This window comes from Sinohyriopsis cumingii, chromosome 5 (genome assembly GCF_028554795.1).
Source record: "Sinohyriopsis cumingii isolate HCF-2022 chromosome 5, ASM2855479v2, whole genome shotgun sequence".
NCBI classification, from domain to species: Eukaryota; Metazoa; Mollusca; class Bivalvia; order Unionida; family Unionidae; genus Sinohyriopsis; species Sinohyriopsis cumingii.
Window position 1 is genome coordinate 86,366,695 of NC_142965.1, and position 21,819 is coordinate 86,388,513.

At 38.7% G+C, this 21,819-nt stretch overlaps 1 protein-coding gene across 1 annotated transcript in view; it reads right to left on the minus strand.

Moving 5' to 3' along the window:
- Positions 1–14,284, minus strand: part of LOC149799667 (coadhesin-like) — a 177,754-nt gene extending 163,470 nt beyond the window's left edge. Inside the window, exons 1-5 of the mRNA XM_089959021.1 lie at positions 14,218–14,284; positions 13,550–13,699; positions 12,532–12,681; positions 6,943–7,092; positions 4,649–4,696 (exon numbers count right to left, since the gene is read on the minus strand). The gene's annotated coding sequence lies outside the window, so the exon portion shown is untranslated. The remainder of the gene's footprint in view (positions 1–4,648; positions 4,697–6,942; positions 7,093–12,531; positions 12,682–13,549; positions 13,700–14,217) is intronic.
- Positions 14,285–21,819: the final 7,535 nt, after the last annotated feature.

Below are 21,819 nucleotides of genomic sequence, written 5' to 3' on the forward strand. Positions count from 1 at the left end.
CTGATATTGAAGCGAACAAAAAAAATGTAGACGCGTATTGGCGGGGAATAGGATTAATTAAAACTGATGTTGCAGCGAATAAAAAAGGTATAGACGTGCATACATATGAAATAGAAACAATCAAACTTGATGTTGCAGCGAACAAAAAAAGTATAACCGAGAATACACGGGAAATAGAAACAATCAAAACTAATGTTGCAGCGAACAAGAATAATATAGACGCGCATTGGCGGGAAGTAGGAATAATCAGAACTGATGTTGAAGCGATTAAAGACGGGCTACCGAGAGTAGCAGAGCAACTCGAAAAAATAAAAAACCCTCATGAGAACATCATCAACACAGTATACACAATTCGGCATGGATCATTCGATTGGACTCCTACACAGAATACAGTAAATATCACCGCAACTGTTAAGGGTATTTATCGACTGACACTAGTTTCAATGATGCAGTTTAATATATTATCGTCGAGTTCATCCGGGTTTAACAATACAATATCAACAATTATAGACAAGAACGCAACTGAACTGTTTACAATTTATGCCGTTGATAGAAATCTAGCCGGAGCAAACATTACATGGTATGTGGAATTCGTAGCGAATCTAAGTAATTAAAAACACTAGCTCTTTTAAAATAAAAATGACCACCGGGGTAATTAAATCAGAGGTATCACCGACGTCACATCAATATCGATTCGATACCGCAAAAGAATTCTCCGCGAACTTAAAAACGCTTTCCGAACAATACCGTGCAAAAATAAAAAAATACCGTCGTAAAATAACCGCCATCGACGCGGTCGTGTACTCGGTGTCGGGTATAGTAGCTGGCGCCGGTGTTATTTTATCCACGGTGACCACGATAGCCCCGATCGCTGTTCCAATCGCTGTCTCCGCGATGACAACAGTTGCTGGAGTCGCCAACGCAATCACTAGGAAGATATCATCGTGTTTTCAGAAAAAACTCAACGAGTATACAGTAAAACATCAAATAGTATCCGACGCATACTCGAAATTATCCGGGTTGATCTCGTTATTGATTGATAATTTGTTCGTATCCGATGTTGAATTCTCCACGATGGTCCAGTTGTATAGCTCCGCGATGTCAAAAATCGAGGATTTTCAACTGGAAGCCGGAACCACCTGGTTGTTGAAATTAGACACTAAAGACAACGAATAATAATAATGTCGCTGAACCCCGAAGGGTTTCAATTACTTCAGCGGATCGCGGAGAACACCACTCCGGTACAAACAAATATGATATCGATAACGTCAACGAAACCCGAATTAAGTGTGAACTTCCCATCGCCGGTTCCAGTGAAGGAAATAGCGCTGGCAAAATTGCGAGTATATCACAGTTGGCCTAATATCCGAGCGGACGCATTTAACGGACAACAACCTAATAACTCGCTGGTTTTTGCACGGACAAATAAACCCGATGGGACCCCAGACTGGGAGGAGGTTACAATACCAACTGGGTCATACCAAATAGAACAAATCAATAAAGAATTTCAACGCAGGATAAAATCGATCACAGGAAAGGAATCAAAAATCGCTATTACGGTTCATGAACCGACGTTATCGTCGACGATTGAAATAAGCACACCGGGGTATATGGTTGATATTTATAACAGTTCAATAAGAACCATACTAGGATGGCCTGAGAATCCACCTCATAAAACCCCCGCGGACAAGCAATCGTATCATGAGATTAATCCCAATTATCAAAATAAATTGTATAATATGAAAAACGCGTTATTACCCAGTATATTTGCATTTCAAGACAGGAATAACATGCAATGGTATTTTCAGCATGGGGAAACTCCTAAATTGCACACCACATTCGTAATTAGTTTAAAGAATATCACTGATATGTTTGCCGAAATTAATCATTATTACCAATTACAACTAGAACAGCTACGAGAGACAAAAGCACAAAAACACGTTGAGGTGTTAAATCAACTTATATCAGACATGGAATATATCAATGAACGAATCGTTAAAGTAATATCCGATAGCAGCGATGATAATAAACAAAAATTCCTAACCGAGTATAATATCACAGAAGCCGATTTACCTGATTTCAAGTTTCCAGGATACAACGCGCCAGAACTAAGAAAGTCTCTTAATGATTTTATCAGTTCATCAACTCATATCCTCAGACACGATAACGGAGATGATGGTAGGCATATTGCCCCGTACAACGTAAATATCGCATCGGTGATAGCAATTAATCTAGTGTGTGATGCTATCGAAGGGAGTTACCAGGTGGATACCAATCAATCAAATCAAGCTCAACAGGGATATATCCTTTATTCATTTTCACCAACAGCCCCTCCGGGATATTTAATCGTCGAGAATCCGATTAATCCGGTCTATATGCGATGCCATGATCGGTTTTTAACGAGAATTAATTTTAAACTCACCGATCAGTCAAATAACCTAATTGATCTACAGGAGGAGGAGTTAGTGATCACTCTGTTTGTAAGATCATAAAGACCCTCATTGTAAATAACCACTTAGCAGCAGAGGGGGCGATGACATCGACGCGGTCGTCGATGTGCTTACCGGACGCTGACAACGCTGGGGATCGACGCGCAGAAGGTGTTAATTAAACCAAATGACGATTGGACGATCCCCCAACGACGACGTCGTTTTTTTTTTACCAGCGCTGACTACACCGGATCCGCTGAGTGCAGAAAGTAATAATTAAGCAAAATAACGATTGGACAAAATGTCGGATTCGCCCCCTCTGCTGCTCTTGGAGCTCAGAATAAAAGGATTACTCTTAGAAATGGTTGGCCTGGTGTATGGATAATGTGAATGGGTCAGACATGATGCTGCATGTCTGCGGCATTATTCCTCAGCGCTAGATATTCTTGTAAAATGCCATACTGCAGACATCGTAATGGTATGACTCAAAAACCGTTAAAGCTATGTTAAAAATATAAGTTGCAGACACCGACGATACAACTGTTCATTAGAGATCGACTTAATATTTAATACAATGTCGTACGTGCTGCTAACACAAGAAACTCCATTTACGCAACATCTAATGGAATTGGCCTCAATGACATTAATTGTGCATTATTCGTGTGCAACTAGAATGATTGCGTGGTTGCCTTCAAGCGCTGCACCATTTGCTAAATAAGTTGTTGATGTCATTAAAATGTTGACGTGGATCCTTTGAAAAAACGAATTACTTGCGGTTACATTGAATTGAGATCGACTGCAACGATTAGGCTTTTGAGCGTCACAAAAATAGATTAAACCAAAACCAAATACATTACCATCAACAGAAACAATGACTGATGTGTTGGGCAAAATTATAAATGAAACCGTTCAACAACGGCTGTCAGTGTCCTTGTCAGATGCGAAAGATCGAGGGTTCTAACCTGGCCGAGTCATACCAAAGACTTATAAAAATATTACTAGCAGCTGCCACGCTCGATGTTAAGCATTTTGAGTGTACTGGTAGGAATTGTCAGTCTGGTGCCAGGACAATGTGACTGGGTGGGGCATGATGTTGCATGTCTGTGGCATGTTACACCGATGCTAGACATAAATCTAAACTGGCACACTATAGACATCCTAGCCATATGTCTAAAATTGTTAAAGCTAATTTCAAAATCTAGATCACACATTACACACAGGCACACACATGCACACAGATAAAGAACTAAGTAGTAAGGATTAATAGATAAGTTCCTCATAAACATTTCCCGAATTTCCAGTTCGACACATTAAATAGGTCAAATATTTTAAGCATCGTTCCTCGTTAGAAATGAAAGAAAACGGAACACAAGGTTTTTGGCCTTTTTATCACATCTTGTGACAATATAAAGCATAACATAGCCATTGTTACTATTCCGGAATGGCCGAGGATATTCCGTCTCCTGAAAAACGTTTTAGTTGCTTGACGCTCACTTTTAGGGGGAGGTTTGGGCACGATAAGTGGGAGGACGGGCGTAATTTCTTCCAAGTATGTGTTATTTGTATTTACATCTCCGTTTATAGCTCTGGTAGATTTTTGTGATTATTTGTTGATTATTTTGAGTCGGAGATTGAAAGAGCAGATTTCCTAATGTACATGTTATGACCGCATTGATTCTTCTCGCAAAATAGACCCTCTCTAACTACTTTGCATATAGAATTCTCTCTTTATGTTTTAAGAACACGTCTTTGGTAAATTGAGATAGGAATAATTCTTTTATTGTGTATTTTGTTTTTGTTTTGGCGCGAAGTACTAATATTTATCTTGGAATGGCTAAATACTGAATCAAACAAATGTGAAACAAGCAAAACCATGCAAGTGTACAATATTAGAATTTCGAAAGGTTTAGTCAATAGGAGACTAGATAAATTTTACTGTAGCATTTGCAAGTTTAAAAACCCTTCAGTTAACAACGACTGCTGTTTGAGGTTCTTGTAAAATGGTTAGATTTATTTCAGGTTGGATTTATTTCAAGCCATATATATGGGGTGTGGTAGGGACTTATGAAACTGGTATAGACACTGCCATGCATTCATGCATTCATTATTCCTTTTGGGGTGTAGTGGAACAAACATAAAGTGGTCAGCTACTATGTTCCACATAACGATATACATCAGGATTCACGATCTGCAGACTTTAGAGGATCTTGTTTACTTACCTCCTGTATGTCCGCTTGGCAATGCTGGGTTTGATGTCGACGAAATTCCTGTAAAGTATTTAGATGTTGAGTGAATACGACCTTCTCCCGTTCGAGAAACGTTTAAACGTATTAAATATACAGCGATCAACATAAGACTTGGAAATCCGATAAACTTTACTCAATGCATTCCACTATTATTAATGATGTTACACTTTATTATAAAACTAGACTGCAAATAATCCAGCTATGCACACGCTTTTACTTGCATACAATGTAAAAGTACAAGCTGGATCTTCACTTGGTGTACTGCGTAGTTATTGTGCAAAATGTATATTATCGTCATGGTTTTTGATAGTTTCCCTTACTATAACATGACTTCACGTAAACGTGGTTGACACTTTAATGGAATCCTACAATACACCTAATGATCAGATACACATATCATAGACATGTACTGAGAAGTACATTGCGTAACTGTTTGGATAAGTAAGAAAGGAGCAAGTTATCATTAAAAGTATTCTGGGATTGTTTTAGCAATGCTTCATTAATTTTCCGTGTAACAAAATGTTCAACACACAAACCTCACAAAAATATTAACATTAAAGACTCCTCTAATCGATAATTGTCAATATGTAATGCATCGTATGCTGCCACAGATTAAAAACTGATTACCTATGCTATAGTTTCACACTGAAAATAAAACAATTTAAGGTTAAGGAGGTCATATAACTTATTTCTTTAGGCAAATAATTGACATAATTTGATCAGAAATTTACAAACATGAAAGCATAAATAAACTATTAACAAAAGAAGTGTGAAGGCTGCTAGAGGTTTGTTTATTGATCGTAGTGTGAAAGCTACTAGAGGTTTGTGTACTTATTGTAGTGTGAAGGCTGCTAGAGGTTTTTGTATTTATTGCAGTGTGAAGGCTACTAGAGGTTTGTGTATTTGTTTTAGTGTGAAGGCTACTAGAGGTTTGTGTATTTGTTTTAGTGTGAAGGCTACTAGAGGTTTGTGTATTTAGTGTATGCCATTAAATCGTCGGAGCACGGATTTTATTCCTCAATATCGATATTTTATCATTATCTCCTTGCCTACTCATTTGTTTACATCAAGGATTTATATAAGGACATGCCTATATACATAGACATGGGGTCAATTTATAGAATATTAACACAACGTAGCGTTTAAAGTTCCTTAACGCATTGAACATACCTATCTAAAATCGGATTGATTGAAAGTACTCAAAAAGAGAGGAAGAGTTTTCATTATCAGTTGTTGGCATACATTCTTTACCTTGTGTCCAATAAAATCAGTTGTTGTTATACATTCCTTACCTTGTGTCCAATAAAATCAGTCGTTGGTATATATTCCTTACCTTGTTTCCAATAAAATCAGTTGTTGGCATACATTCCGTACATTGTATCCACTAAAATATGTCGCTGCCATACATTCCTTACCTTGTGCCCAATGCAATCTGTTGTTGGCATCCATTCTTTAACTTGTGTCCAATAAAATCAGTTGTTCCTCGGGTTTGAATCAGAGTTGAAAATTACATTTGTTTTAAATTTAAGATAATAAATGTAAATTTCACTTGCTTGGCCAAAGGATTCCAAATTAGTCTGATAAACTTATACGTAGATTTGTCAATTTCTATGTGAATTGCACATGTAACTAGAACATAAATATAATGAAGTTTGCATTTAAAATATTTTATTTACTACAAATCTTTCTTAAACATTGAGAAAAGACAAAACGGGGGAGTTATGCGTTATGGCAGAGTGCATCTTTCCAGGCTGTCTGAATACCCTTTAGGTTTAAAATACTTTAAATTTTCTAGCACGATGAAATATTTTCATTCTGTGTTCATTTCTGGAGTGCATAGGTAACGTAATTTTTTCGCTAATGTTTGGAATGTGTTTACTTAATCATTTAAGTTTAAATGACAAGAAGAGGATTTCTTTTGTTGCTCTAGATCGATTGAAACATGAATGTTATATAGTTTAACTCTTGTGCGATTCAGGATAAGGAATGAATTTATTGCAGATGGTGCAAATAAGTCTAGTGTATGGGAATCAAATAAAATCCGTATCCGAAATAAACGTTTAGATCACGTAAACAGCATACATACCCAGATCCGTTGAACTTCAGTCATAATTCACACAGTTTTTACTTTGTATTTCCCTACCGTTCATACCTGCCTACCTACCTACCTGCATATATACATACATACATACATACATGCATACATACATACATACATACATACATACATACATACATACTCAACAAGAGTGGACAATAAAGCCTACCATCACAGGGTACTGCGTTACATTCTTGTATGTCGTAACTATGACCCTCGCAATCAGAATTCACGTTAGTGTTGCAAGTTCTATCTCTTGTCTGGAAACCGCCACCGCAACTGTGTGAGCAAGCCGACCACGACGACCAAGGAATCCATGCTTAAAAATAATCTAGGAATATACTCTATATTTCATGATTTCTCATGATTCTTCCACTGTCACGTTAACGGAGATAAAAATGAGCATATGATAATAGTATATTTTGTCACCATCTCTGCATTTAACAGTTTATCAGTAAATATCTGACAGTTCTTTCTAATACAAAAGTTACAACTAAAATCATCGACTGATTCATAATTGCCCATGGGCAACCATTCCCCGCTAAAGGACACATGCAACTAGTCCATCTATATTATAATCTACTTGAAGAATCTGACACAACTAGTCCATCTATATTATAATCTACTTGAAGAATCTGACAATTCATGCATACTGCATATAATCCCAACTAAAATCGTAATGGCTTCTAATTTGTCATGCTTATGGAAACGTTATTTTCCTTCTTTTCTTAGCAGAAAAAATTCTATACTTGCTTGTATGAGTAGATGCCGGAAAGACAATCACTCACGTTTACAATTTCTTTCTCTTTTCAACATTAGGTATATGTACCAACGTCTTCATCTTTTCCAAAATTGTACACCGCAGAAAAAATGATCGATTTGTTAGAATTTCGTCATAAAATAAAAATCGCACTGTCAGCCGTTATACCTAACGTACGTATTCTACTTTGTAACTGTCTGATTTATCTGTAAGATGAATACAATGCGGTTTTACAGTCAATACAGGGTTTCCGTTTTGCCCACGAGGACCAGCCTTCAATAAAACACACTGTCCACATTCATTGTGCAACAAGCATTGGAATTTATTGTTTAATGGATAACACTTGCTTGATATCACATACATGCTATGGGCAAGATCTTTTATATGTTATAGATAGGTTGCATAATAAGTTCTTCCAATGTATATTCAACGTGTTGTTCATATGTAACACATTTGGTAACATAAGTATAATATCTGTAAAAACAATGACTGCAACATAGTAAGAAAGCTTATGGACTGTGATCGTATTGTTCACTAACTGGGCACATTCATCGCTAGGACGTGACCTATTTCTTCAATGTACTCAAAATATACTTGTTTTAGGTTCGTTCGTTGGCATCCGTTAGTCTCGAGAGACGATGGAAATGCGCCCATGAGAGATGTCCCGGTTGGTGGTTGTGCAGCGTCTGCTGTGGCTAAGTAGTCCAATGCGGGAGTGGCAGTCCCTGCTGCACTTGCTGCACTTGAAGGTTGTGTCAGGTGTTGGATGAAGCTGCTTCTTCTTCCTCTGCGATCGTCTTTCATCAGCTAGCAAGCGTTGCTTGCCCTCTCCGGCTTTCAGACCAGTGATCAGAACATGACGCCAGCCTGATCTGTCTAGAGCGAGCTCTTCCCAGGTGTTGACATCAATATCAAGGGCTTTCATGTCATGCTTGCAGACATCCTTGAAGCGAAGATGTGGCCGTCCGATCGACCTTTTGCCAGAGGCGAGTTCCGAATAAAGAATGTCTTTGGGGATCCGTCCGTCAGCCATCCGACGTACATGGCCCAGCCATCGGATGCGGCGTTGGCGGAGGAGTGTGATCATGCTGGGAATCTTGGCACGCTCGAGCACCTCGCTGTTTGTTACTCGATCGCTCCAGGTGATCCCGAGTATGCGTCGGAGGCATCGCATGTGAAAGGCACTCAGTCTTTTCTCTTGTGAAGCATACAGAATCCAAGTTTTACTGGCATACATGAGAGTGCTTCGCACGCATGCACGGTACACGGTGATCTTAGTGTTCATGGTCAGCATGCTGTTGTTCCACACTCTCTGCGACAACCTGGAGAGAGTTGTTGATGCCTTTCCGATCCGCTTGTTGAGCTCAGCATCGAGCGAGAGGTTGTTGGTGATGGTAGAACCGAGGTACGAAAACTGACTCGCCTCCTCAAGTTCGTAGTTGTTGATGATGATGCTTGGGGGGTCCGCGTCCTGAACCATCACGTTTGTTTTCTTTAGGTTTATGATTAACCCAAACTCATCACATGCTTTAGCAAAGCGGGCCAACAGGCGCTGAAGCTCAGCTTCTGTGTGGGTGGCTAGAGCATCATCGTCTGCAAAGAGCATGTCCCTGATGGTTACTTCACGCACTTTGCTCTTTGCCTTCAGTCGTGCCAGGTTGAACAGTCTGCCGTCTGATCGTGTGTGCAGGTAAATCCCTTCTGTGGACGTCCCAAAGGCGTGCTTTAGCAGGACTGCGAAGAAGATGCCAAAGAGCGTGGGGGCAAGGCACAGCCCTGTTTAACTCCACTGCGGATGTCAAAGGGGTCGGATGTTGAGCCATCGTACCGCACTGTGCATTTCATGTCATCGTGGAAGGACTGGATCATGCTTAGCAGCTTTGGAGGGCAACCAATTTTTGCCAGGATTGTGAAGAGTCCGTCTCTGCTGACCAGATCGAATGCCTTGGTGAGGTCTATAAAGGCCAGGAAGAGGGGTCTGTGTTGTTCTCTGCATTTTTCCTGCAGTTGCCTGACAGAGAAGATCATGTCGATTGTGGACCTCTCTGCGCGGAACCAGTACTGCGACTCTGGGTAAACTCTGTCAGCAAGCGTCTGCAGTCTGTTCAGGATGACGCGTGCGAAAACATTATCCACGATGCTGAGAAGTGATATGCCCCTGTAGTTGTTGCAGTCACTTCTGTCGCCCTTGTTCTTGTACAGGATTATGATGTTAGCATCTCTCATGTCCTGAGGCACTGCCCCCTCGTCCCAGCACTGGCAGAGGAGGTCGTGCAGGTGTGTGAGAAGCACGCTACATCCACACTTGATGAGTTCTGCTGTGATGCCATCCTTCCCTGGGGCTTTACCTAGGGACAGTTTCTCTAAGGCCTTCTTTAGTTCGTCTACAGTAGGTTTCTCGTCCAATTCGGCCATGAGAGGGAGGTTTTCAATAGCGTTGAGGGCATCATTGTTCACGTGGTTCTCTTTGGAGTACAGTTCGGAGTAGTATTCCACCCAACGCTCCATCTGCTTGCCCTTGTTGTGGATGGTATCGCCTGTGGCAGACTTCAGTGGTGCTGTCAGTTTCTTCGTGGGACCCATTGCTTTCTTTATGCCATCGTACATGCCTCTTATGTTTCCAATATCTGCTGCTGACTGAATACTCTGACAGAGCTGAAGCCAGTATTCATTGGCACACTGCCGTGCTAATCTCTGCACTTTGCTTCTGGTAGACCTGTATGCTTGTAGTGTCTTCTGACAGGGGGATCGCTTGGATTGCAGGTGAGCACTGCGACGCTCTTCTATGGCTGGCATGAGTGTGGCAGAGTTAGCCTCAAACCAGTCATTGTTCTTTGATTGCTTCTTACTAAAGATCCGTGTGGCTGTGCTGTATACAGTCTCTCTGATGTAATCCCATCTTTCTTTGGCGATGCCGTTGGGGGGTTCTGAGTCAAACGTCTTGGAAAGAGCATAGGTGAATTCCTCAGCCTTGTCTGGATATGATGTCTTGCTCACATCAATGCGTGGTTGACCCTCTTGCCTAGAGCGGTGGATCTTCTTTGGCTGAAGCTTCATTTTGCAGCACACCAGCGAGTGGTCGGTGTCTCAGTCAGCACTGTGGAAGGTACGGGTAAGAAGCACACCCTTCATTGCTGACCGTCTTGTAATGATCAAGTCCAGCTGGTGCCAGTGTTTAGACCGGGGATGCCTCCAACACCCTTTTGTGCTGTGGCTTTGTCTGAAAGAATGAATTGGTGATGCTGAGTTCGTGGTACGAGCACATCTCTAGAAGGCGCTGCCCATTCTCATTCATCTTCCCAACGCCAAACTTGCCAAGACAGGAGGGCCAAGAGTCATGATCGGCACCCACCCTAGCATTGAAGTCGCCCAGCAAAATCAAGTTCTCTTCCTTGGGAATTTAGTCAATGAGCGAGTTTAACTCATCATAAAACTCATCCTTGGTATCTGTGGCGGATCTTAGTGTGGGAGCGTAAACACTGATCAGGTTGACAGGCTCGTTTGTGGTGTGGAGACAGAGGGATAGCAGTCTTTCATTTCCTTGTTGGCAGGGTTCTATCATTCCCAACAGAGTGTTCCTGACAGCGAATCCAACACCAAACTCTCTGGCTTCATCTGCACCCTTTCCTTGCCAGAAGAATGTGTAGTTCTTCCTCTGAAGGACCCAGAATCTGGTAGTCGTGTCTCCTGCAGTGAGGCGATGTCGACCTGGAGCCTTGCAAGTTCGTCGTTGATGACTGAAGTCTTACGAACATCACTGATTCTGGAGATCATCTGAAAGCCCAGTCAGCATGGTCCGGACATTCCAGGTACCTAGCTTGAGGATTGAAGTCTTCTTTTTTATTTTTATTTTGTTATTTCTTGGTGCAGTAGTTGCAGTCCGCTTATCAGGTACTCGCGTACCTTAAGCCTTACGCACCCAGCAAGGCAGGCGAACTGTGGCGGGACGGCACCTTATTGGCTGGGGGCTGCCCAGTTTGAGGCGGGCGGTAGCTGTCCAGTGAAACATGTTGGTCTCTCCCACCGTCGGAAGCAACCCCTGTAGTCTGGCTCTACGCCAATCGAGCGGTGACTTATAACCGGTAAACTGCTGCTTCCCGTGTTGTGTCGACGCTATGGAGCGAAGCTGGAGTGTCCTCTCCAGGGCGCAAGCCTGGGCAGGGTGATATGGAGAATCAACTGTTGCCCATGCAGCTGATCCCCCCTCTCCACGCAGCTGATGGATCCAAGGGAAAGGACAAGCCGATACGTCATGGCACCAGCTGCGTCGCAGGAGTTGCCGAGATGACACTGAAATCAATACCAAGTCGCCTTAGGGACTCCGACTCCGGATTTTCTGTTGGGGGTTTACTCCCTTAGCCTTTCCCCTGAGAGGGTATAGTCGCAAGGCAGCGAAGGTTTGAAATCGGAGTTTACCTTCTCCTAGATGGGCGACCACCCAAGGTTAACGACCCCCATCTGCCCGAAGCATCTGGTTTTGAGGCGCCAGAAGCTCGCCTGTCATCCCTTCTCCAGTCAGTTTAAACAGGTTCCGCCACTAATGAAGGCCTGGAGCTGGACTTGGTTGTCAGAGGCTCTATCAGATGCAAGCCATTGGGAGATTTCCAAGGGACGTGGGTGCTTATCTCCCATAACCGCAAACGGCGATGACAACCCTTGAAACCCTGTTTTAGGTTATGCCATATGTAATCATCAGAGGAATCAAATGGGCATGACCACGTCAAGAGAATTTTATCAATCAAACGTCAGCACATCAGTGCCAAGGTTTGCTTTTCAAGTCTGAGCCGGATTTATTTTGTTATTGGGAGATACTAATGTAAAAACTACTTTCTATTGACAAAACATTGTCTTTGGAAGAATAAGCAATTTGTCCTCAGTAGTTTCCCAAACTTGTCACTTCTCAAAATTAACGTCCTCCAGAATTTCTTTAACTATCTTCCTTGAAATCTATACATAATTTCTTTATGATGAATAAAGAAACATCTAAATAAGACCTACCGGAGCAGGATTTCAGAGTACAATTCTCGTTCTCGTAGTATGGACCATCACAGTCTGATAAATCTCCTGATTCACATGACCTTCCTCGGGCTCTCAGTCCTTCACCGCATGTTCTTGAACATGCTGACCATGGTGACCAAGGAATCCATACTGGTAAGTAACAGAGACAAATATAATTAAGGCATAACAAACTGTTTTAGCAGTTTAAAGCATAAAATAAACCTTTAAAAAGATAACGAATTCATACCTCTCTCAATTCTTCATACTACACCTTATACATCCCCATCGGGTCTCAGACATCGCCTTTAATAAATCATCATCATTGTTATGATCATGCTTTTCCTCCTCGACGTCACTCTCCATTTCCTCAATCTGACATCATAGTACAAACAAGCGTATACAAGAAGAAGGAGAAAAGATACCGGACAGGAACAACTTCAGACACAATCATTTCCATATTTCTCCATTAACAATTCAACAAATAAAGGATGGTATAAACATGAAAATCACAGAAGGTTGTATCGAATCACTCGGAAAAGAAAAAACATGTGAATTGAACAAAAGGTAACGTGATGTTTTAAAAGAAGAAACAGATCTTGTGTATGTGCCTTCTGTGAGGGGCAATACTACACATACCTTGTTTTAAATCTTTAGCAATATGTTATATAAGATTATATATTACAACTAATAAATAGAGACATGTGTAGAATTTAGTCAAGGAAATGTAAAATATGTTACGTTAACAGAAGATATCAAATACAGGAATAAGATAATGTATACGCCTCTAGAATATTATTGTTTTTTTAATTATCTGCATTACAGGGTTTTCTTTTCAAGCGGATTGTGTCAAGCGGTTCCGTCTTCTGCGGATAATGGATATGCACAGGTGGAGATCTAGTTAAGCCAGGGAATTCAAACCCTAGAGGACATGGGTTATTCGCTAATAAGATCGAAAAGAACAAATTAATATGAATCGGAGTTGAAGGATATGCATAAAATATCACTTGTGTCGTGATACCTGAACAAGGCCCCAAATTGCACGCCTTGACATCATAATTTTGCCCAGCGCAGTCAGATGTCACTCCAGTATCACAAGCTCTTCCTCTTGCTTGGATTCCTTCTCGGCAACTGCTAGAGCATACAGACCATGGAGACCAAGGATTCCAACCTAGAAAATAAAAGTCAAAATAATTCATCGATGAGAACTGTAATATGTACCAAAAGTATATCTAGTATCAATTTGTATAAAATGTCAATTCAAAAAGTATAGTTTTAATCTGACTCGCGAAATCATTTTTAATTTAGAAAAATGTGTTCTCTCTCTCTAAATACCTAAAACATATTTTGAGTCACTTAAAGACAAATATCAAGCCCCGCTTTCTACGGGCAATATCCTTTCAAATAGAGGGGTTTTGAAATGTAGACGACTTTAACCTAGACACTACTATAATTTTAAGCATCTATTTCCATCAGTGAGTTTGTTTGTTGTGGCATTCTTATGTGTCATATTCCTTACTACGTTAGCCTAAGAAACAGTTGTTTCTACTCTTGAGTTAACTCCTTTATAGTTCACTAAATGCCAACATCCTTTCGTATTTAAAGGTACATCGAGCTCAAAACAAAAACATTGGGCAGCGGCGGTTGAGTAACGTATTATACATGTAAGGAAATGTTTTTGTGACATACCAGCAATTGTGCTTGTTACCAAAAATCGTTTCTTTTTAAATTCGTCTTGCTTCTGCAGAATCCCAAAACTTCCTGAAATAAGCATTACATGAAAAATGGATAAGAAATTCGAATAGGCAATTATAGTCTTTATCTAATCATCGTTGTTTCGGGAGAGAAATGCAACCGGATCACTAATAGATTTGGACACCTCGATATTTTGATAAATTGATCAAAAAACTATTGTAAACGATAGCAATAAAAACATACCTTGCGAAATAATATCCCTCAACACGGGACTAAGCTTAGTGTGTATTCTATTCTGCAAGAAAGCAATGGTTCATAATTTTCAAAGATTTCATTTTTATTGGAAAGACTGTATCATTATCCTCTACTGTGTTTGGTTATCAGGGTTTTATTCAAAATATACAAGTTGTAGTTGTAAATGCTTCAGTTTATAATGCTAACCGTAGTTCCTTATGGGATCAAATCATCTAAGACATACAAATTTTTTGATAATTATTATCCGGCAGGAGTCATCATACATATATCAATCTCGAAAGAATATTTTGGTATACTCAATTTTGTCCTGATATCGAACTTGTGTTGAATCGATTTTAATTACAAACCTAAGACCTCTCCAACATTTTAACGCCAGTGTTCCTATTTGCAAATTGACCATTAATACAACAACTACAGCGACATCAACAACAAAAGCACAAAAAATATTAATGATAAAGATTATTCATGATGACTACCTCTTACCTCTTGTGATGGATCATCTTAATATAAATGTACACAGTACAGCTAAATTAGAAATCAAGTTAATAAACAATGCCCAATAAGTTTATAGATTTTTTAATATATATATGTGTGTGTGTGTGTGTGTGTGTGTGTGATTTCATTTGAACAGATCTCACTTTCACACATTCCGACATGTTGATCCGACAGTATCATTTATATATTCTGGATCATACATGGATATGATTTCATTTTTACTACCTTTGGTTTCAGGAGAAAAATCCGTTTCAATCAGCGAAACACATACGTATTTAGCAACTGTAATAATATAGACATTACACACAGAGAAAACGAGTCTCCATTTGCAATAGAAACGGAATAGCTATTACACTAATTGAAATGAGTCTCTATTTGTAATAGTAATGATAAAGCTATTATACTACTGAAAATGAGTGTGTATTTTGTAATGATACTTATATTTCTATCTCAAGATGCAAAATTGAATCCGTATTATGAAAAAGCAACCCTATAGTTAACTTCAGAATAAATATTATTCATGTTTAAAAAGGTTTGCAAAGTCTCTAATGTTTCTCAAATACATGATTTAGTTTTTAGAAATCAGAAGCGAATGGAACACCGGACGGAATATTCAAGTATGTAACGCCTCGACACAAATTCATTTTGCTATGTCAATATTCTCGCGTGCAACCTTACTGTTTTCTTCAGTATTTGGGTATACATAATTGTATAAACGTTTATCGGCACATAATTATCGAACTCAGCTTAGCTGTTACGTTACTGTACAAGTTCTAGATCCCGTGTCTTTCGCATTAAATGAGCGCACGCTATAGACGGACAAGATGCTAGTACCATAAGAGGTTTTGATGATTAAAGGTATTTTGAAGTGAACAAGTTCTTTCTCTTGGAGCCAAAGACATGCAATATCAGTTAATACATTTTTCACTTTTGTTCTTTAAATGATCGTGACGAAATTTGAAAAACTTGAGTTCTAATTTCTTTAAGTTTGATTTCAGCAGGTTGACTAAAGGCAACCAAAAGCAATTGAGGAAAGCAATGCAGCCCGTTTTGACACTAAAAGAAACGATACAAAGATAATACACATTTTCTAACGTAAAAACACCAACCACAATACAGGAAATGTCGAAGCCCAAGATTTGAAAAGTGTATTTGAGTTCTTTGAAAATATTTGACCTACCAAATAACACTGAAAGCGACATGTTATATTACAGGTGTTTCTAAAATTGCTGACATTAAATTAACTGTCTGCCTAATTGTGATTTGTATCGTTAATGCATGAAGGTACGTGCCAAGATCTTCATCGTTAGATCCTTCTCTCAGAGTTACACACAAAGGAAAAAGAGCGGCAGCTGGAAAAAAATAAAATAAAATATTTAGTCAAGATACATAATGTGACCTTTCTTAAGCAATCAATATAGAGATCTACGGATGATTGCTAGGGAGCTCGTGGCTTGTAAGTCAAATAAATACAAATATATTTACAACCAACGATGCTAGAATGCCATTTATCACATACTTTCCCTAAAGTTAAAGTTGATTTGTTACTAAAAGTTGAACACCCCCCCCAAAAAAAAAAAACCAGCGATATCTTTTTATCATAAGATGCTATTTCAAAACTTGGCTATCTCACTATAATGAATATGTTTATAGCACATATGCTGTTCTAAAATTAATTGTGTAGTGGTTATTATTTTGATCAGAAGTCTAGTGATTACAATATGTTAAATATATTTTCTAAATGCGTATTTAATCTCAAAATTGAAAGTTTTTTTTTTATCAGGGATTTCACCTTGTTTGCAAAATATCGGTGAAAATAGATTTCTTTGACATCAGTAAAACTCAGATTAAATTCTAACAGAATGAAATAGTGAAACAACAGTCCTCGTTCATGTATTCATTGCCGCTTTAGACCAGGCCTCTGGTGAAAAAAGACAAATAGTCGTGTGGGTGGATGAGAGTATTTTTCATTAAAGGACTTATCTGATGCTTTTATAGCAAGTTATTTTATATATTTTGCATCTGGTACATATATATTATAGCAACTTTGATTTATCTCCCCTTTGTGCACACCAAACTCAAAGTGGCAGCTATATATAAGTAGTCTGATATGTTATCATCCTCGGTATTCGCCACTAGCTTTAATTATATGTCGCATATGACGCGGAAGTAGAATCATCTTACCATGTGATGAAAGAATTCAGTTATAAAATCAAAAATGTAGTGTGCGCAATATCATAATAAATATGGGAGAAAGTAGCGTATGTGGAGATACAAAACGTGAAGTAAGAGAAAGAATGAAAGAACACATGCAGTGAAAAAGAAAATATTGGCAAAAATCAATAATACATTATTTGGGAAAAATATAATCAGTGAATGTAGTAGAAGATTATTTGTAGTAGACAAAATATTCGATAAAGGAATATAGTCTGCTCAAATAACAGCAATGGATATATGTACTGAACACAATGCATCCACATGGAATTAACACAATGTACATGTATAAAACGCGCCAATTATACTGCAGTTACGTATCACCATGATGTCACTATAATGGCGTTGCTACAAAATTACATCATGGCATGATAACAATACATCCTAAAGGAAATGCAATGAAATGGACGATAACAATTAAGAGGAGAATCTGGCAACTTTGACAAAAATTGTGCTGAAAAGAGTGTGGTGTTGTACTTACGAAGAAAGTTATTTCCAGAACATTCTAAAAACGATAGAGCTATTGAAAATGTACATAGTAATTGATAGCATTTAAAATTTTAAAAGCATACTTACAAACTACACAAACTAAATTGACGAAGTCCATTTTTCGTTCCTTTGGTCATAACTTGGATACGTTTTGACAAATGGGTCAGCCGTATTGATTTATAGATATCTAGAAATCTTATCAGAATTCGTGTTGGTTAGAGCTATACATAAATTTAAAAGCTGATAATCTTTTATGATGGCCTATTTAGTAAATGAAGCACGTTTTAAACTCGATCAGTTTGTTCCCACGGTGCTATTCTAATACTAGATCTGGTTTTATAATAAATTGCATGAAGATTGAAACAGAAAGAATAGTGAATGGAATATTCGATTCTTCATTTAATTTTTTACATGATTGGTAAGCGAATAATTGACCATTTCAGTGAAAGTTACGGACGATAGACCACATGGATCTTTTGCTTTAGAATAATAGTTCAATAGACAACATAGATCGGACATATGTGTGAGTTGCTGTTCAATATTTTAATTATTGTTTTGAAGTAACACTCCCTTGTGGAATGTGCTAAAGGTAATGTGTTGTTTTTCTTTTGTAAAGTATCGAGTATTTTCATTCACAATTTCATACGCTGAACATAAGCTCAAGAAAGTGAGATTAAAACTGTGGCGAAAGGAAAGATAAGCGTTATGAAATAATCATTGGTTATTTTGCACAATAATGATTTCCGAACTGTGGGAAATAATATATAGGTGACCAGCGATATTAAGTTCATTGCTATACTACTTAGTTATCGTTCTTATATTTGTTATTATAGAGTTTAACGCCATTTTTTCAGCACAAGATAGGCTATACATGGCGGCGAGTATTAATGGTGGACCAAGAACCCGCGAAAACCCCGGAAACACATGGCGGCCAGTATAAATGGTGGATGAAGAACCATGGAAAACCTAGGAAAGAACCACCGATCCACCAGAAGCTACCGGCAAGCTTTCTCACATATCAACATTGGCCGAGCCTGAGACTCAAACCCACGCGGACAGAGGTGAGATGGCAGTGATCCGTGACGGAGATCGCTTTAGACCACTCGGCCACTCGGGGCCCCCTTAAGTATCGTAGTGTGTACTATGTACTTGGGTAATCTACATGACCCCGGTTTAGTGAAATATCGCTCAGTCTTTATTACATGAAGCTTTAGAACATCTTAATTACAGCTTTTTTAGTAAGAATGAACTTTAGCCGCTATCTAAACATGCATCAGGGATTAAAATAAAGTTATAAAATATAGTTTTATCTATATCAGTCGGCTGGCCATGTTTGAGGACATGTTCAGGAATCGACAGCGCTCTTTTCAAGAATACAAGAGCTTCACGTGTTAAATTTTAAAGCAATGATTTGCATAACTTCATCTATCTCTGTGCCTGACAAATTTATTGAAAATGACTGATGTACCATATACAAATTAATGAAAAATCATCTCAGTTTGAAAAATATTTTCGTGATACGAGTGCCTGTCTAGTATTTCTTAGAAATGATAAGAACTGTGGTATTTCATCAATATAAACTTGAACGTTTATGATGAAAACCACAGCGTAATTATTTTTATAAAGGATGCGTATTTGTTTTCATTGCATTTGATCGTACTCGATTTTCAAATTTCTATGACCGTGTATAATTATAATTACAAAGACGAATATATCATATTTTCTTTGATCACAATATATTTTGCTTTTATGTTAATAAAACCATATAATAAATGTATTGTCTGCAATGGGTATAATAATGCATTACAATAATACGTTATGACGTCATTACGTCACATAAGGCCAACCGAAAGGGCATTCAAAGTGATTCCAAAGAAATTTCTCTAAACTATAATACAAATTTAGTCAAATGAAATGAGTATGTTTTACCTTGTGCTAAATACAGTCTTAGAATGAGTGTACATTTCAGATGAAATGTATGAAAGGAGTAATAATTTAATATTTGACTCGTCAAGGCTGGCAAACAAGAAATTATTCGCCACGTTACGTCGATGTATTTGCAATTGATATCGACTAAACCAACAGCTAAATATCACGGGATTAAAAAAAAGATAAAGTGGAGAAACAACATATTAATTTATTCTACTCAGGCTTAAAATAATGGTTTTACGTAAAGTTCACTCTCTTTCTTTAACAGTCCATAGGACACCATTGCAAGTCTGCTCTATAAGAGATAATTTGATCATGGTTTAAGACGATTTGTAAGAATCATCTCCCTTACGGAATGACTGTGTGTGTGTATGTAGGTAGATAGGTAGGTAGGTAGGTATGCCTGCTTGCCTGCCTGCATGCATGCATCCATGATTGCACGCATGTATATGTTGTTGTTGTTGTTGTGGGGTTTAACGCCATTTTTCAGCACACGATAGGCTATACATGGCGGCCAGTATTAATGGTGGAGGAAGAACCCGGGGAAAACCCCGGAAAGAACCACCGACCCACGAGAAGCTACTGGCAAGCTTTCTCACATACCCACATTGGCTGAATCCGAGACTCGAACCGGCGCAGACAGAGGTGAGATGGCAGTGATCCGTAACGGAGAGCGCTTTAGACCACTAGGCATCTCGGGGCCCCCGCATGTATATGTATGTATGTATGTATGTATGTAGGTAGGTAGGTAGGTAGGTAGGTAGGTATGCCTGCATGCATGCTTGCAAGCATATGTATGTATGTATGTATGCCTGCATGCATGCATGCAAGCATGTGTATGTATGTATGTAGGTAGGTAGGTAGGTAGGTAGGTAGGTATGCCTGCATGCATGCATGCAAGCATGTATATGTATGTATGTAGGTAGGTAGGTAGGTAGGTAGGTAGGTATGCATGCATGCAAGCATGTATATGTATGTATGTAGGTAGGTAGGTAGGTAGGTAAGTATAAGGTTAAACGGTAAGTCAAAAACACCCTTTCTGTGTATTGCGAATAACCTTTAAAGTTCCACAATATAAAGGAAAACATTTTTTTAAATATTGGAAGATAAACTCTTTATAATAAACATCAGCATATAGTAATAAAAGACAGAGTAAAATATCAAAATACTAAACTTTATTTAAAGGTATATAAATAAAAAGAACAGGAAAAACATCACTGATGGTAAAATAAAGAATCAAAATGTGTTCTATACACTCTGGTCGAGGTTCATCGTTCAGGAGGTATGTCCAATATGAATAACTCAAATTCAGTAGTTTGATTTGTTTTTACTATGGATCTGCTTTTCATGTACGAGTCTGGTGTTTTGAAGGTTGCATGCAGAGAGAGAGAGAGAGAGATAGAGAGAGCGTGTGTGTGGGAAGTATACAAATAATATATATATATATATATATATATATATATATATATATATATATATATATATATATATATATATATATATATATATATATATATACAACGGAGATGCGTCGTTTAATGTATACTCACTCTTTTTTGCCTCTTACTTTGCAAATAATATGTAAAGCAAATTATATCGTCTTACGACAAGAACAATGAAACTAACAATGGCTAAATGTAACAACAGCTTAGGATACAGAATGAAACTTAAACGCAGAGGGTTCAAACCCCGTCGTTGTCAGTTTTGGCCCCGAGTGGCCGACTTATCTTATGTGCTCGTTTTCACAGATCACTCTCACATCTCATTTCAGTCCGAGTGAGTTCCAGGCTCGTCTAGGCAAATGTGAGTACGTACGAAAGTTTGCCACTAGCTTGCCGTGGGTCGGTGGTCCTTTTCGGGACTTCCGGGTTCTTCGTCCAGTGAATATAGTGGCCGTTATCTTCGGAAGAATGGCCTTAAATCTCACAAAACAAATTAACACAGTGTTACACATCATTAACTTCAGGCTGTATGACTAAAGTAAGCATTTTATCAACAGCATGATTTTCTCGAAAAAGTAAGGCTAGGTACGTTTTTAGAGTTGGTTTGACCTTGGTGATACAGCATGACATCACAGGATCGACGACTCATTTAGGAACTCCCTACCCCATCGCCACAAAAATAGGGTTATCGAATCAAACTCGCACAAAAAAAACATCGTTATTTCTACTATAAAACCCGTAGTTAACACGAAGGAATCTCTCCCCTTTCGTG